The 9,928-nt window shown below is 36.3% G+C and overlaps 1 protein-coding gene across 5 annotated transcripts in view; it reads left to right on the forward strand.

Moving 5' to 3' along the window:
* Window positions 1-9,928, forward strand: part of LOC143223030 (D-glucuronyl C5-epimerase B-like) — a 162,227-nt gene that overhangs the window by 99,853 nt on the left and 52,446 nt on the right. The gene's annotated exons all lie outside the window — the stretch shown is intronic.

Here is a 9,928-nt window from a genome sequence, read left to right on the forward strand (position 1 = left end):
GTGAGAAAGTTCATCTTTCATGTTGATTGTTCAGTAAGAAAGTTCATTTTTCATGTTGTTTGTTCAGTGAGAACGTTCATCTTTCATGTTGTTTGTTCAGTGAGAAAGTTCATCTTTCATGTTGTTTGTTCAGTAAGAAAGTTCATCTTTCATGTTGTTTGTTCAGTGAGAAAGTTCATCTTTCATGCTGTTTGTTCAGTAAGAAAAGTTCATCTTTCGTGTTGTTTGTTCAGTAAGAAAGTTCATCTTTCATGTTGTTTGTTCAGTGAGAAAGTTCATCTTTCATGTTGTTTGTTCAGTAAGAAAGTTCATCTTTCATGTTGTTTGTTCAGTGAGAAAGTTCATCTTTCATGTTGTTTCTTCAGTAAGAAAGTTCATCTTTCATGTTGTTTGTTCAGTAAAGTTCATCTTTCATGCTGTTTGTTCAGTAAGAAAGTTCATCTTTCATGTTGTTTGTTCAGTAAGAAAGTTCATCTTTCATGTTGTTTGTTCAGTGAGAAAGTTCATCTTTCATGTTGTTTGTTCAGTAAGAAAGTTCATCTTTCATGTTGTTTGTTCAGTGAGAAAGTTCATCTTTCATGTTGTTTCTTCAGTAAGAAAGTTCATCTTTCATGTTGTTTGTTCAGTAAGAAAGTTCATCTTTCATGTTGTTTGTTCAGTGAGAACGTTCATCTTTCATGTTGTTTGTTCAGTGAGAAAGTTCATCTTTCATGTTGTTTGTTCAGTAAGAAAGTTCATCTTTCATGTTGTTTGTTCAGTGAGAAAGTTCATCTTTCATGTTGTTTGTTCAGTAAGAAAGTTCATCTTTCATGTTGTTTGTTCAGTAAGAAAGTTCGTCCTTCATGTTGTTTGTTCAGGTATTAAAAAAAACTGATTTCTTTTTTTTTTAAGATGGAAAAAAATTATCCAAACGTTCTGCCTAATAAAGTGGTTTAAAATCCAAAAGAAAATGACCTAACTGAGATTTGTTCCTGTTTATAGAAGAATGTATTAGTTAAACCAGATCATAAAGCAACTTGTTCATAAATTTCTTTATTAAAAATGAAATAAATCTAGAAGATTCTTACACGTATTTCTTGTAACGTTTCTTATAACGTATTTATTAAACTACACTAGTAACTAATATAATGGTTTCATTAAAAGGAATATTTGTAAACTGGTTTGGTCGTTGTTCAGCACAAACAAACCCAATGAAGTATCTATGCAGGTCCCACTTAGTATTATAAATCTTCAGTGTTCACAAATAGAGATTCCACATCAAAACTGGATATACATACAGATTCGGTAAAATTCACAGTCTTAGCACAAACAGAAAAGGTAAAGACGTCTTTCATAGTGTCGTTAGAAAATGATGTAATACCCAATTGAAGGTAACAATGTTTGAAATAATGGCTTTTATTGGTTTGTTATTTTAAGTGAAATAGATAAAGCGTATAGGATGCCCATATGGAAATTAAAGAGTATAATTGAATTGTAACGAATATCAGAATAAATGTTTGAGAAGTACTTCAGTCCAAGAAAAGGTTTCCAAACTTGATTTGGTCATTACAAATGTCGTACATAATAAATCCACCATTCTACTTATCAAGAAGGGCAACATTGTTTCCTTTATCAGGTTTAGATACAAGTATTATGGTTTGTAAATGTAGCTGTACTCGTAGTACAGGAATAACATTTGATCTGATATTTGCAACAAAGAGTTAGGGAGCATTCATTACGCTACATAACAGCTCTATTTTTGTTGTGCTGTATTCTGAAGATAACGATAAGGATAAAGTTTGGAATATATCTATAAAATATGTACATGAATAAAATAAAACACGTTTATCTTTTCAGTTCTGTAACAGAACGTGATCTAAGATTGTTTTGCTTATTTTGAATTTCGTGCAAAGCTACACGAGGGCTATCTACGCTAGCCGTCCCTAATTTAGCAGTATAAGATTAGAGGGAAGGTAGTTAGTCATCACCACCTACCGCCAACTCTTGGGCTACTCTTCTACCAACGAATAGTCACATTGTAACGCCCCCACGGCTGAAAGCATATTTGGTGTGTGATCCAAGATAAAATCCTAAAAGTAACCAAAAAGTAACCAAAAGTATTTCAAATTAGTAGCCTATTATTTAACTCAACGGCACCCCTTAACCAAGAGACATTCTGTCCTACACAAGATATGCATTTCAAAAAGACAAAGGTTTATTATAAGTATTACAGAATAATTTAGAAACACAGTAACAACAACATGCTTGAAGAATATGAACTTATTTTTACAATTAATATAAACTAGCTACTCAGACTACATGACCCCATAGGTCGCCATATTGTTTTATCATATAAAAAATAGCGCCAGGGCGCGCTAAAACAGTTCGATATATTTTGAATTTCGCGCAAAGCTACACAATGGATATCTGCGCTAGCCATCCCTAATATAGCGGTGTAAGGCTAGAAGGAAAGCAGCTAGTCACCACCACCTACGGCCAATTCTTGCACTAATATTTTGCCAACAAATTATGGGATTAATCGTTTCAATACAATGCATCCACGGCACGTTTGGGATTCGAACTCGCGAACCGCAGATTGAAAATTCATTGCCCTAACTACCTGGCCATGTAGTTCCCGCCAAAACAGAAAGTTTCTGAATGACAATTGCCGCCATATTTGACTTTGTCACAGCTGAGCAGCACTTTGAACACGTTTGTTGTTAAGTTATAGAATTAGCTATCTATACTGTCTCCATCACAAAGTGATGTAGTAGGTTGGCACTTTTTATTGTTTCCTATTGATCAGTAATACTTTTAGAGTGTTTACCTTACCCGGAGTTGTTGTTATTATGGGGCGATATTGGTAGCTTTTGGTCTGGGAAATTTAACTTGTTAGTTTCTACGCATTTGCAATTGGCAATTTTGGTTTAATGACGCATATTAATACCCATTTAGAAAGGCATGAGCCTTAGGTTGACCTCTAGTATTCTCAATGACACTACAACATGGAAGGCCCGCAACACGTCACTCCATGACGCTGACGATCAGCTTCTTACAAACATCTCTATTACTGAGTTATTTATCAACGGTAACTCGAATCGCTCAGTATGTGTAAGAAAGAAAACATTCCAACAAATAAATACTAATGTGACACCATGTGTGTGAATTCTGTGAATAGGTGTTTAAACTTAGTGCCAATTAACGCTTTTCGCTCTTGGACAGGCCATCAAAAATCTCTTGCTACCGTATGGTGATTTTACGTCTAAGAAGCAGGACTGACAGAGAAATACTTCGTGTACATTTCAGTTAACACGAACATCTTTAAAACAAAATGTGGAGAATCTGTTTTACTATAACTTTTCAGCAGCTCATAAAACAAAATATCAAGCGTATTATTTACATATTGTATATTGTGTTATTTAATTGTTATTATTACAGAGAAATACATTACCCCTTTTATTCAATGTTAGAGATATATCTTCCTCTTGTTTACGAATTCACGACGCTAAAATCCGGGGCTCGATGTCCTCATGATGGACATAATGCAGATAGCGAATTATGTAGCTTTGCACTAATACTAATAATTGAAAATATTTCTTAAGTGTAAGTTTCAATAGACAACCAGCAACGCTCCCCAGTGGCACAGTGGTATATCTGCGGACTTAAATCGCTAGAAAACAGGTTTCGATACCTGTGGTGGGCAGAGCACAGATAGCCAACCATGTAGCTTTGAGCTTAACTACAAATAAAACCAGCAACAATAATGTCCAGTCTACATTCCCAGCATAATGAGAATCGTAATTAGGCATAAGTTAATTATTTCTATGTCAGTTAAAACAACAAAGTGCCACAACAAGAATTCACTTTATCTGACCTATATGCTGCAAGGCTCTCTAAGGATTAATAAATAAAAATAACAAAAATCAATACTTTGAAAGAATAATTCGGGCGACGTCCTAGACTGTTTTCCTCTTTTTGTTATTAAGGTCTAAGGTGATAAATAAAGATGAATTCAGGTTATTCGTTTACTATTGCCGCCTTTAATTTCATTAATTCGGGCTTTTCTCATTGGTGCATTCACCAGCGCTACTTCCGTATTCCGAGCTAGGAAGAAACTGTCAGCCTAGTAAATACTTTTGCAACTGCCCAAGTGGTCGAACGATTCATGGCTCCGTAGGGGCGAGTGCTATCGGGTTGCAGGTGAGGTGTCAGCTAGGACCCCTGCAGAAACTCTATACCCTATCCGAAACAGTAATAACTGTACGCAGAAGGAGTGATTTATTTACAGTCACAAAGAATGGAGAGAAGGGCAGTGTTTACTTTGCCTATGAGGATTAACCTTAGTTAGCATAGTGGATGGGTAACATACCTTGAGGTACATATTCTGATTGCGCTACCTAGAGGATAAAAAAGGCAGACTGAAATACTGAAAAAAAAAACAACAACACGAAAAACACATACACAGTTAAAATGCTTAGTTAAAAGAAAGATCACGGAACTAAGAGAATCAATACAAAAATCCAATAAATTTGAATAATTGTAACTAAACTTAGCTAATGATTATAATACAGGACATATGTTTCCTTTGGGATCTCAAGCCATCAATTACATCTTTTAAATTTTACAAAGGTAATTTCTAAACGACCACCTGCTTCTTCAAACATATATTTAGATAATTGATTAGAAAACGCACGTATATTTCAGTGGTTATTTTTTGTTTCAAACCAGTGATTTAACAACCTAAAACCACGTATTTCTGACCCGACATGGCCAGGTGGTTAAGGCACTCCACTTGTAATCTGCGGGTCGCGGGTTCGAATCCCCATCACACCAGACATGCTCGCCCTTTCAGCAGTGTGGGCGTTATAATGTTACGGCCAATTCCACTATTCATTGATAAGAGAGTAGCCCAAAAGTTGGCGGTGGGTGGTGATGACTAGCTGCCTTCCCTCTAGTTTTACACTGCTAAATTATGGACGGCTAACGCAAATAGCCTTCGAGTAGCTTTGCGCGAAGTTCAAAACAAACCAAAACAACATCCAACGATTTCTTAAGTAACCTTAACTCGATAAAATAATTATTTTAAAATAATATGAAATGTGAAGTCAGATATAAAATCACGGCCGTTTAGCTGTAATCGTGACTGAACTGTAAGGAGTAATACTGTATAAAAAATATCAGAACAAAAATTTTACTAACGATACAAACTATCAACCAAGAAAGGATATCTTTTTATGTATCTTATTTTAGTTAGTTTGTTTGATTTTCGCGCATAGATACACAAGGGTAATCTGAGCTAGCTGTCCCTAATTTAGCAGTACAGGACTAGAGGGAAAGCAGCTAGTCATCATCACCCACCGCCAACTCTTGGGCTACTCTTTTACCAACGAACAGTAGGATTGACCATGACGTTATAACATTCCCACTTGTGAAAGGGCGAGCATGTTTGGTGTAGATTCGAACCCGTGAACCTCAGGTTACGAGGCAAGTACTTTAACTACTTGGCCATGTCGGGACCTTTATGTATTTTACAAGCATCTTTGTTTTTCTTGCTGTTAATTTCTGAGTCAAAAAACACCTTTTGGTAGGAATGTGCCCAACAGGTTTGGGAAATAATCAGCTCTTGCCTTAGCACTGAAGGCTGTATCAAACTAGAAACAGGTTGTGCATAATATACATAAAAAAAGTTTGTCCCTCACGTCTGATTGTTAGAATTTGTGGTTGGTTTTGCAACTATCTTTTGTCACTGTTTCTGAGGTTCTAAGATGTGATACGTATTATCTTTAATATTAAGTATTTCTTCTTAATGGTTCGGTTATGAAAATGTGAGTTAATCGTTTTCAAAGATAGTTGCAAATTCCAAGTAAAATATTTGGCAATCAGACATGAGGAAAAAGTTTGTTTTTTACGTATATTATGTATAACCTGTACCTACTGTCGCATACTAGACATCAGACTTGACGTGTGAAAAATAGTCTTGAAACATTTGGAAATAAGTGAATGTGTGTGTGAGAATGTATAAAAAGCTAACAAAATACTTTTCTCTTTGCTATTCTCTAGTTAAAGCATTTTAGTTCAATGGCAAAACTGTACAAATAAAACAAACCACTACCTATATAATACTTATGTATATATCTATCCACAAACACAGATATAAGGATCGATTTAATAAAAATAATTGTAGCAAATAGATTATAAAATGCAGATTTTCATACGAAATCTAGGCCTACTTACATAATTATTTTATCTCATGTTAACGTGTTTAAATAGGATGTCTAACTTATATTGGCGCAAAACCACATTTAGGCTATATGTTTTATCGAAAATAGGAAAGTGAACACTGGGTTTTTAGCACTGAAAATTCTTAAACTTACTGCTGCCCGAACGGGGGACGTTTAATTAGGACTTTTTGTTTTGTTTGTTTTTCTCAAGGAGCACAAGTTACTCTCGCAAAATGATTGTTTTTAAAGAACCAAGTTGGTCGTCACGACATATTGTGACCAAAATACAAAAGCAAAATCTTTGGGTATTTCAACCATCCGTATAATAACCCTGTTCATCCTGAGTCTCGCAGATCATGTTAAATTACATACCAAATTTCAAAGAAATCGCTTTAAGCCTTATTATTTTACAACACTTGTCCTCAAGTCTTTCGTTTTATTCTTCTTCGCACCAGTAAAACAACTTTTTTTTTTTAGTTTCGCGCAAAGATACAGGGGGATATGTGCGATAGCCATTCCTAATTTAGTAGTGAACGACTAGAGGGAAGGCAGTTAGTCAATCACCACCCATCGCCAACTACTCTTTTACCAAGGAATAGCGGGATTGACCTTCACATTATAATGCCCCCACGGCTGAATACACAAGTAATATAAACTGTACTTTTCCTTTAGCATTAGATTACACTATGTAACAAAATGTTTGGTGTGACGAGAATTCGAACCCGTAACCCTCAGATTACGAGTCAAATGCCCTAACCCCCTGGCCACTAGCGCAGATAGCTCTAGGGTAGCTATTCGCGAAATTTAAAAACAAAGAAAAAACACACTAAAATTGGTCGTCCCTGCAGAAACGAGACTTAACTAGTATAAACTGGCACTTTCCTCCCTCTTCACTAAGTTGTGTTAGCGAATATTTTCCGTGTCGCATGCCCAATAAGAATTGTTTATTTATTTGGAGTTAAGCGCAAAGCTACACAAAGAACTATCTGAGCTCTACCCACCATGTATATCGAAACTTGATTTATAGTGTTGTAAGCAGAGATACTGCTGTGCCACTAGGAGGCGCCAAAAGAAATATGAGACATTACATAATGTTTTGCGTGCCATGTCATCGTGCAAATTAATATATTTTATATTACTGAATTTGATGTAACAGATATAAATAAAAATAAAAAAAATAACGAGGTACTTTGTGCAACTTACAGGAAACACGGCGACACCCCTCAGGGCACGACGCGGCACCCCAAGGTGTCGTGACACCCACTCTGGAAAACACTGCTGTAAGTCCTCCCATATGGGCAAAACCAAACGCCATTTACTAGCTGGAACCAATGAACAGATGGGAGTTTCCTTGGAAATACAAAAAATGTTAAGTAATCTCCGTGCTTCCTCTATATGCGAGCCCGGCATGGCCAGGTGGATAAGGCACTCGTCTCATAATCTGAGGGTAGGGGGTTCGAATCCTCGTCACACCAAACATGCTCGCCCTTTCAGCAGTCGGGACGTTATATTGTGACAGTCAATCTCACTATTCTTTGGTAAAACAGTAGCCCAAGAGTTGGCGGTGGGTAGTAATGACTAGTTACCTTCCCCCAGTTTACACTGCTAAATTAGGTACGGCTAGCGCAGATAGTCCTCGTGTAGCTTTGCGTGAAATTCAAAACAAACAAACAAACCTCTATATGCTAACACAGAGAAGAAACAGGACACGAAGTTATCATATATCAATACCCATTACAAGGCCAACATTGATTCCAACATGAAACAATTTTAATCAGCACTGAATAACTCGCAGTCTTCTTTCAAACTACATATTTTTAATATCTGGTGTACGTATTACATATACATGTACTAGAAGAAGTCACATGGGCCGCTAATTTTCTTTCATTTCTTTTTTTTTTTTGGTGCTTAGCCGAAGATAAAACAGCAGCTCAAATGATTTCATGTAGTAGATACTCATATTATACAAGTTTTGTAAAACTTACAATAGCTTGCATAAAAGTTTGATCATCAATACTTTCTCATGGTGGTTTCAAACTTTGAGTTCGCATCTTTCTGTAGCATAGGCCCGGCATGGCCAAGCGTGTTAAGGCATGCGACTCGTAATCTGAGGGTCGCGGGTTCGCATCCCCGTCGCGCCAAACATGCTCGCCCTTTCAGCCGTGGGGGCGTTATAATGTTACGGTCAGTTGCTCACTATTCGTTGGCAAAGAGTAGCCCAAGATTTGGCGGTGGGTGGTGATGACTAGCGCCTTCCCTCTGGTCTTACACTGCTAAATTAGGGACGGCTAGCGCAGGTAGTCCTCGTGTAGCTTTGCGCGAAATTTAGAAACAAACAAAAAAGCGCTGTTTTGATAGTTTAACATCTTCAAGGTATGGAACGACATGTTAATTATTCTTGTTTGTTTTGTTTGTTTTTGAATTTCGCTACCAATGCTATCTGTGCTAGCCGTCCCTAATTTAGGAGTGTAAGACTAGAGGGGAAGGCAAAGTTAACATCACCACCCACCGCCAACTTTTGGGCTACTCTTTTACCAACGAATAGTGTGGATTGACCGTCACATTATATAGTTATTCTTATATTTATAGTTTATATTTTAAGAACTTTTATAAAGTGGTAAAACTGACTTTTCACTGCTGAAACGTCTCATTATTATTGTTGTTGTTTATTAAGAGTTGCTGAGAATGAAGCAATTTTTCATGCAAATCTAATGGAGAGTGGAAGAAGTTTAAATTTTTTTTGTGTTAAACTAACGGAAGAACAACGTTTAATATAATTTGCGCCTAACGAGAATGGTTTAATACGTACTAGATACAATAAAGAAATTCTCCCTACTTACGAACAAAAAGAACATAACACACATTGATTACGAACAGCTCTTTTGGTTTGACAAAACGCCATGCAAAACGTCTATATTTTACACAATGTAGCTTGTACATAACTAGATATTTGTAATCAGGTTTCAGAAGAAGAAGCCCATTGTTTCTTCAGTTAAAATTGTAACAGAAGGATTAGCCCATTGTTTCTTCAGTTAGTAAAGTTGTAACAGAAGGATTAGCCCATTGTTCTTCAGTTAGTAAAGTTGTAAGAGAAGAAGAAGCCCATTGTTTCTTCAGTTAGTAAAGTTGTAACAGAAGGATTAGCCCATTGTTTCTTCAGTTAGTAAAGTTGTAACAGAAGGATTAGCCCATTTTCTTCAGTTAGTGTTGTAAGAGAAGAAAAGCTCCATTGTGTTCTTCAGTTAGTAAAGTTGTAAGAGAAGAAAGAGCCCATTTGTCTTCAGTTAGTAAAGTTGTAACAGAAGGAGAGCCCATTGTTTCTCCAGTTAGTAAAGTTGCAACAGAAGGATTAGCCCATTGTTTCTTCCAGTTAGTAAAGTTGTAACAGAAGAGATAGCCCATTGTTTCTTCAGTTAAGTTGTAACAGAAGGAGGTTCATTGTTCTCCTTGTTAAGTTGTAACAGAGTTGATAGCCTTCATTGGTTTTAGTTGTAACTGGGATTAGCCAATTGCTCTTCCCTTAGTATAACTGTAACAGAAGGATTAGCACATACTTTCTCAGTTAGTATAATTGTAACAGTTGATTAGCCCATTGTTTCTTCAGTTAGTATAATTGTAACAGAAGCTGATTGTTCTTGCATTTTCCTGTTAGTAAACTGAAAGGATTAGCCATTGTTTCTTCATAGTAAAGTTGTAACAGAAGGATTAGCCCATTGTTCTTCAGTTGT

Source organism: Tachypleus tridentatus, chromosome 8 (assembly GCF_004210375.1).
Source record: "Tachypleus tridentatus isolate NWPU-2018 chromosome 8, ASM421037v1, whole genome shotgun sequence".
In the NCBI taxonomy this organism is placed as follows: Eukaryota; Metazoa; Arthropoda; class Merostomata; order Xiphosura; family Limulidae; genus Tachypleus; species Tachypleus tridentatus.